This window comes from Adiantum capillus-veneris, chromosome 10, assembly GCF_014529385.1.
Source record: "Adiantum capillus-veneris isolate H3 chromosome 10, ASM1452938v2, whole genome shotgun sequence".
Taxonomy (NCBI): domain Eukaryota; kingdom Viridiplantae; phylum Streptophyta; class Polypodiopsida; order Polypodiales; family Pteridaceae; genus Adiantum; species Adiantum capillus-veneris.
The window spans coordinates 51,582,668-51,589,052 of NC_140940.1; the positions used below are offsets into that span (position 1 = coordinate 51,582,668).

Genomic DNA, 6,385 nt, shown 5'->3' on the forward strand with positions numbered 1-6,385 from the left:
TTTTCATAATTGCAGGACTCTCTCTCTCTCTCTCTCTCTCTCTCTCTCTCTCTCTCTCTCTCTCTCTCTCTCTCTCTCTCTCTCTCTCTCTCTCTCTCTCTCTCTCTCTCTCTCTCTCTCTCTCTCTCTCTCTCTCTCTCTCTCAAGAACTCAAGAACTCAAGAACTCAAGAGAAAAGAATATATCTTATTTATTTTCACCAAGGGACTACCATTTCACATAATCAATTGTCCATGATGGGATTGAATATAGCAGTATACATAGAACTAAACCTAAAATCAAGATTAGGAAAGTGTATATATACGCTTTTGATTTCTTGCAGCCCACGTATATTGTGTAGACTTCTGCAAAAAAGGTTGAGATAGTGCTCAAGCATCCTATGAAACCCAATTGGAGGCCTCCAAGAAGCAATGTAGTAGTATCATTAGTCTTCACAAATTGCAAGAGCACGAGAATACCTGCCAAACAAGCTCCTATGAGGTTTTCCAAAAGGGTCCTAGTGGTAGCCACTTCACCTTCCCACGAATGCCCTTACCATTAAAACGTTCCAAATGCCATCTCATCCAAACACCCAGAGGTGCTACCAAGCATGCAAACCACAAGATGCATAGCTTTTGCGAACTACGGCCACCAATAAGCAAGCTTAAAGCTCCTCCCCATAAGCAAAGTGTTGCAAATGTAATGATTGTTGACCTCAATATCCCATAATGAAAGCTAACTGATATTTGTATGTTAAAAATCTCTTGATCAGGAGTGGGCTTTTGGGAACAACGTCTGGCACTAATCATTAATTGTGAGGCTTTTTCTGAATCAATGCCCACAAGTAGGGAGATCATAGTCGCGCACATGCCCAAGAGCAGGCCAACAAGAGATGCTTCTACATTGCCACTTTTAAAAAGTATAACCATTTTTTGATTCCATCCCGCATATGTTGTAATACTACCCATGAGTCCTATTGAAAGCCCAAGTGCTAAAGGTTCTGAAAAAGCATAAATGTGCTCCTTGAATACAATTCCAAACCATCCCATAAAAAATGAGCCTACTATATTAGTTGATAGGTCTTTGTATACAATACTTGACTCATGTGTGACAGACAATACATCACCAAGGAGAACTTCCAAGCCATATCGAACAAGAACCCTATGGGACAAAGAGTGGAGGTCATAAGTGACTCTCCATGCTCAAAAATGGCTGAAATGAGTGTCGCAATAGAGAGTCCACATCGTGGTTGGGAGAGGAATGTATGTAGGGAGAGCTCATGGCTAAATATATGCGAAAAAGAGGACAATCATACTATGTGTTTTACCCCCTTTCAAAACATGAGAGTGAGAGACTAGTGGCAAAGATGGAATGTTCTTGTCACAACAAAGGACCACAAAAGGTGCTCCTTCGACTGTGAGAGCGAGAGAGTGTTGTTTTTAGCCTTTTCTTTATCATCATTGGGAGAATTCTATGCTCTAGTTGTAGAAGAAGATCGAGAAGAAGAATTACCATCATTCTTAACATTGGTCTTTCCGTGTGGTTCATTCTGAGAGGTACTCGACTAGCTCTCCTTTAGCTTGCCTTAATTTGTAGTGCTTCATCTCTTGTGCTAAGGTGATTCTGACGGCATCATTATAGTCCTTAAGGCTGAAAACTTGCACATCAAACTTAATGTACTCGTCTAACCCAAGGAGGAAACCCTCCTTGGGACCTTATTCTACACAGACTGCATAAGGAGAATCTATGTAGATTCTCTTCTTCTTTTTATTTTCAAAAAGTGTATCACCTACTACATGGATGTATGAGAGCAAATGTTTAGGTCCATACACTTCGGTCGTCCAAAAGCAAGGAACCAACTCCATAGCACTCACAGGCAGGTGGGTGAAGACAAGCTGCTTTCCAAACCTGTAGAGAGTGCAAGTACCAAGATGGAAAGCGCAAGCTCAGAAGGGGAATTGTGCTTTGTAGGTGATGAGGAAAGGCTAGATCTCTGAGGAGTCTCTCTAAAACTACTGAATCCAACAAAACTCTTAAGTCATCAGTGGTGGTAAATGGAGAATGCAATGAGGTTACCCGAGATTCCCTAGTACCATGTTCCCAATCATGTCTTCAAGATCAGTTTGCACGCCAGCCTGGATCGCCATCTATGGTCATTAGGCTCCTGCACTGAAAGATTGCATGATCTTTACACACCTACCATAGCTCTGTTCACCTCAAATCTCACGTAGAAATCAAACCTTAATAGGGTACACTTGAGTGCAGTTTGGAGCCAATACTCCAAAAAACCCTGCAAATATTTAAACTCTAAACACAAATTTTGAAATTAGTTTTAAAATTTAAATTGAAGGTGGGAAAAGTGGACTCTTAATAGCTTCATGTTTACTTGGTAAGCCCAATGAGGTTGTATGGGTTATGGAACCTACATGCGGTTCCTTGGCATGATCCATGCCATTCCCTTGATCCGAATTGTAAGGCTAGCAGCCTCACCCTAATAAACAACATTTCTTTTAAGTTAATTATCATGCAACAATGATGATAAAATAAAGCATTGATAAAAGTAACTAGAAGCAATGTACTCTAACGCAAGGAGGAGTAGCGAAGATGGGATGAAGCCGAAGGGGTTGCAGGAGCTTGGCTCATGTGGGTGGGTGGTTGTGTGATGCAAGCGTGAGTGCTTGATGGGAGGGTGTGCGTGCGAGAGGGAGTTGGCTCTAATAGACACCATAGTTGGGTGTGCCTAGCAGATTCGGGGAGGGAGCTAGCTCAGTTGGATGCAGGGCAATACACATCTTGCCTTAGAGTTTCTAACCCCCCTAGAGAGATTCTTCACGTACTAATTTTGGGTGACAATCAGCACATTGATTTTCATGCTATTCTGAGAGATGACTCTATTAAAAATGTGTGTGCCTATTTATAGAAAGAGCCCATAAAACCTCATTAGGCTTACCAAGTAAACAATTGATGTCAATAAACAACACCTGCTTTGGTTAATTATTTAGTTGTAAGAGAGAGGGGAGAGAGACTTGCGAATAAACACCCAACCGTCCTACATATAGGTCCCTAGCCCTCTGGCTCTTAGCTATATATAGGCCTCTATACTTTAAGTGTGTCCGAAACTTTTCCAAGGTCATGCACCAGCCTACTCCTACCCTTGGCATGACATTACTCCCCCTTTACCACGGCTGTTCCCTCCTAGTCCTACCCTTGGCATGACATTAGTGGTCGAGTTCGACTCCCACTTTGACAGGTTTTGTCAGGTTGGACATAGTTTAGTGTCTTTGTACACACTCTTGTAGGGAGTAAGAGTTGCATATGCTCATGTGGCTACAAACAGATTGTCATAGGTTGTACAGGCTCTACAGGTTTTTTGGTAGACCTTTGTATGCCTACTTGGGATGCATTTTGAGCATTGTTTGCTCACTACTTGTGCATATGGTTATGCGCTTTATGCTCACTTGAGTTGTTTTTACCAGACTTGGCTCACTTGGTTTAGTGATATTCTTTAGGCTTGTAGATTGTGGACCTTTCTAGGGCTGTTTAATGCATATGTAAGCATCAGTTTTCATGCGATCGATCATGGTTTTCATGATTATGTAGTGGTCAAGTGATCTCCCTCCCAGGATTTCTTGCTATAGTTTTTTGACAATGGTTTCATATATGTGTGAGAGTTCAGAGTTGATATTCATGACTTGTGAGAGATGGCAGTCTCGTAATTGCTGATATATGCGTTGTTGGCATTGTGATCACACAAGAACATTAAGCATCGTTGTTTCATATGTATAAGATAGCAACAGTGATGTATGCAAGATGCCGATGAGGTATTGACACATGCTAGAGCAGTGGCTTCATATGCTAGTGACGATGATTTCACGTTTCTCTTTAGCGCTCCTCCTCCTTATATGTCTTCTAGAGGTGAGAGACCTTCCTGTTGAATGCTAGATGAGGATGCAATTTTCCACGTCACATCCCATCGTGAGTGGTCCACTAGTGTCTCTAGCGGGAGCTTTGGTTGTGTGCACTTGGTTGATGGTTCGGTGTTTGACATTGTAGGTGCAGGAAATGTTTGCTTGTCATTTCTGAGTGGTGCATCATATGCAATATGTTCCTCATCTAAGACAGAGTTTGATCTCAATGAGAAAGCTAGCAGATTGTGGGTGTCAAATACCTCTTAGAGAGAAATCTTTCCAAATGCATTGTGGCTCATTAGTGATTGCCAAAGGAGCCCACAGTGGCTTGGTATATCCTATGTATGTATCTGAGATTTGAGATGACATGGTCTCGATTTTGTTGCTAGTATGCGTTGAGAAAGAGATGAGACATGTCTCCTTCGCTGGTGAGCTCCAAGTTGTGCAGGACATGCAACTAGACTCTGTAGAGGTAGAGATAGAGCGGCAGTGCTCTAGTGAGACACGGCAAGTGTCATTGGAGTCTGTGCAAGCAGAGGTGGAGTGGGTATGCTTACTAGAGACACAGGTAGAGATGACAAACATGCAGTTCTTTGATATGCTCATGCTAGATGCTAATGAGTTGGTGCCAAGACGCACAGTTCCACCTATGAGTGAGAGGGACATAGCCATCCCAGTGTCGATGATGACACATCCATGCAAATAGCATAAGGGAGGCAAGGATAGCTAGGTTTTCACAGATTTTATAAGCTTTTGGGTGTCTTATGTATGACCCACTAGTGTTGAGACCTGACCTAGCACCTACAGTGGGAGCATTTGCATTAGGGATTATCAGTCGTACAATGACTGACATTGGCATGATACGTAGTGGAGTTTTGTACACCACACATAGTTTTATCTAGGATTTACATGCAGGCTCTAGCATGAATATGCATGCTCAGAGCCAATGCCGCTGCATATAGATCGAGAGATTGAGCTAGTGGATGTAGGTTGAGAGAGCCTCTCACCTAGTTTCTTGTACATACTAGTAGTTTAGCTAGTAGCACCCACTTTTGGGACATTCGTCTTTATGTGGGACGTTGTTGAGGTAAAGGCACTATGCCTTTGTCCTTGGTCAAACGTCTAGTGTTCGGCCGCCCATTGACTCTACTAACGTACTCACTTATTCCTTATACATAGAAGAATAAGGAGTGAGTGTTGTTTCTTGCCACTCTACTCCACCCCACACCGTGTGTTCTCTCTCTCTATCTATCTCCTTCTTGCTCTCTACACACGAATCGCATACCGCACTTCACTTCCTACATGTATAATCTTTTGCATTTCTAAAAGTGATGGCACAACCTCTTGATAGATTCTAACAAACGGGAATATATGTAAGATGTTTCACAGAAGTCTTTGATACCAAGCTTGGGAGCTTCTCATAGATATTATTTTTCACGAGGTGCTACTACTTGTTCAACAAACTTGAGGGTGGGAGCTTCTCATAGATATTATTTTTCACGAGGTGCTACTACTTGTTCAACAAACTTGAGGGGGAGAGAGAGAGAGAGAGAGAGAGAGAGAGAGAGAGAGAGAGAGAGAGAGAGAGAGACTCCTCCATTTGGTTTATCTTGGTCTAGCAATGCTACCAAGCTTGCTCATATAGATTAGATAAGTTAGCATAGTGTACAGAGATGAAAGCCAAGAGAAGTCAATGTAATGATAAAACTTATTTCAAAATGGAGTGAGTTCTAAAAAAAGCATACTTTCAATTGTAACTCGGCCTCATAGGTCGCATATTCCTATTTTCTTGAGGGACTTGCCTCCTCCTTGGGTACATTCTTTTCATGAGAGATCTTTTTAGAGAGAGAGAGAGAGAGAGAGAGAGAGAGAGAGAGAGAGAGAGAGAGAGAGATTCATCGTCTTAAAGGTTATATTGATCCATGGGGACCAAATACAACATGTAGTATGCTTGAAGACTATGAATATAATGGTGGAAACTGAAAAATTGATTCCATGAATTTTTGGGAGAAAGAAATGTAAATCATGGTCCATGCTAAATGTAAGAAAATAAATTTGATGCAATGAAAAGCTAAGCACTCAAGTAGGGTATGATGCTCATACTCTCAAGTTTTCAAGGACATAATGTGTATACAAAAAGAGGCTCTCCTACATTGCCTCAATGTTCGGTCTCACAACCCCAATTTTACACCATGTCCTTCAGTTTAGCATGATAGCCCAAACTCCTGCTGTAAAGCCTAGGTGACTAGACCTGGAATCCACCTCCCAACCTCCCAATATAAAGGCAAGCTCCTAGCCTTTTGCCCTAACCGGATTCCCTTGTCCACACTGCCTAGTCTGACCCCTAGCCCAGAACGTGACTCCCTGGTCTTGCCCTTGTCCTGACATTACTCCCCCCTTACGAAAGAGTTTTTTTCCTCGAAAACAAAAGTGGGAAACTTCTTCTTAAGAGCACTAATGTTTTCCCAAGTGGCACCTTCCTCAAGTCGATCTTTCCA

The 6,385-nt window shown here is 42.1% G+C and overlaps 1 pseudogene; it reads right to left on the reverse strand.

Moving 5' to 3' along the window:
* Positions 1-207: 207 nt before the first annotated feature.
* LOC147448833 (uncharacterized) lies at positions 208-1,133 on the reverse strand (annotated as a pseudogene).
* Between the last annotated feature and the right edge of the window lie 5,252 nt (positions 1,134-6,385).